At 39.0% G+C, this 1,979-nt stretch overlaps 1 pseudogene; it reads right to left on the minus strand.

Annotated features, from left to right (window-relative positions):
* Positions 1 to 268: 268 nt before the first annotated feature.
* Positions 269 to 887, minus strand: LOC112174866 (annotated as a pseudogene).
* Positions 888 to 1,979: the final 1,092 nt, after the last annotated feature.

Raw genomic sequence — 1,979 nt, forward strand, 5'->3', positions numbered from 1 at the left:
CATTAGATGTTATTATTGATGGAATTACTATACTGCGAGGGGGACATGGTGCCTATACCACGAGTATAATTACATACATATTCAATAATTGAGGGAGTCTCCCCAATCCAAACATCATCAAAATAAGACTAGCAAAGTGTGCTAAATGATGAGCCACACTATTTGCTTCACGATAGACATGTCGAATTTGAACAAAATCAAAAGCACTCGTGTAGTCTTTGCAATCATCCACAATTCGACTACCTCGGAGTAGTTCTCATTAGCATAGTTTTAAGTTTATTACAGAACAACATTTTATTTGTCAAAGACTGTTTTCCACAATGACATTGAGGGATACCATCAAAACAGCTCCTCTATCAACATCAGTTAGCGATCAACCATACTTGCAATGAACTCATCAATGTTCTTGTTAGAACTTCCACCTTCATCCATAGCCTTTCTAGCCAATTCTTTCAATGCTATAGCATTCTTTTGTATTTCATTTCCCCTCTCTCCCTCCAATATTTCACTTACACAATGCTCTACTTCTTCTTGCCTCACAATCCCTTTCTCATCAACTTGAGCTCTGATCCCAATTTTCCACACATCCATAATGTACTTGGCATCGGTGCTTTGGTCGGTCCATCAAGGCATTGCAACCATTGGAACCCCAAACTCAAAGCCTCCAATGTGGAGTTCCAACCACAATGTGTAATGAAGCAACCAACTGCTTCATAAGCCAAAACCTCCAGTTGGGGACACCAGGAAACCACAAAACCCTTTACAGATGTCTCCTCCACGAACCCTTTCGGGACCTTCCTTGCTTCTGATTCTCTAATCACCCACATGAATTTTCTTTTACTACTTCTCAATTCGAAAGCCAGTTCCTCCATTTGCTCAGCTTCAATTTTTGCTCGGCTGCCAAATGACACATAAACAATAGACCCCTTTGGCTGTTCATTTAGCTTTGTTCTCTAGTAATGTTGGAGCTTTGTTCCAACATTCTCGTGGTGGAAAGTGATTTATGGCTTGGAAAATTGATTTGTCCAAGGCCTATGATAGACTAAATTAGGGATTAATTGAGACGGTATTGGTTGAGGCTCAGTTCCTCACTTCCATGGTTAAGCTAATTATGGACTGTGTTTCAACTATAAGTTTTCAAGTTTGCTTAAATGGAGAACTTACTGAGACATTTCGAGCCAGTAGGGGGATTAGACAAGGTGATCCCTTATCACCCTATTTATTTGTCTTGTGCATAGAGAAACTTTCACATTTGATTAATTTTGCAGTTGAAGTGGGTCAATGGAAGCCAGTTCATGCTTCTGGTTCTGGACCCTTTATTTCTCATCTATTTTTTGCAGACGACTTGATCCTTTTTGCGGATGCAAGCTGCGAACAAGCAAGGATTCTTAAGAGATGCTTAGATGTCTTCTGTGATATTTTAGGTCAAGAGGTCAGTTATGATAAATCTGTTTTGTTTTGCTCTCCTAATACTTGCAAGGTTTTAGCTGCAAATAAAAGCAAAATTTGTGGTTCTAAACTTACTTCTAATTTTGGTAAGTACTTGGGAGTTCCTTTGATACATTCTAGAGTTACTAAAAGAACTCATGCTCCTGTCCTTGATAAAGGTCAGAGTCATTTGGCTGGGTGGAAAAGCAAGATGCTCAATTTAGCAGGTCGACTTACTCTTATTAAGGCTGTTACTAATTCTATCCCGGTTTATACAATGCAAACAGTGAGGTCACCTGTGTCTATATGTGATGCATTGGACAAGTGTAATAGAGATTTTTTGTGGGAAGACTGTAATGGCAAGAAAAAAATCCATTTAGCTAACTGGGACTTGTTTTGCCGACCTAAGGAGTTTGGTGGTTTGGGAATTAAAAAGGCTAGCATGATGAATCAAGCAATGCTTACGAAAATTGGTTGGAGAATGGTCTAGGAAGATCAAGGTTTGTGGTGTCATGTTTTGAATAAAAAGTATGTTAAATATGTACCTCTTC

The sequence above is a fragment of the Rosa chinensis genome, chromosome 6 (assembly GCF_002994745.2).
Source record: "Rosa chinensis cultivar Old Blush chromosome 6, RchiOBHm-V2, whole genome shotgun sequence".
NCBI classification, from domain to species: domain Eukaryota; kingdom Viridiplantae; phylum Streptophyta; class Magnoliopsida; order Rosales; family Rosaceae; genus Rosa; species Rosa chinensis.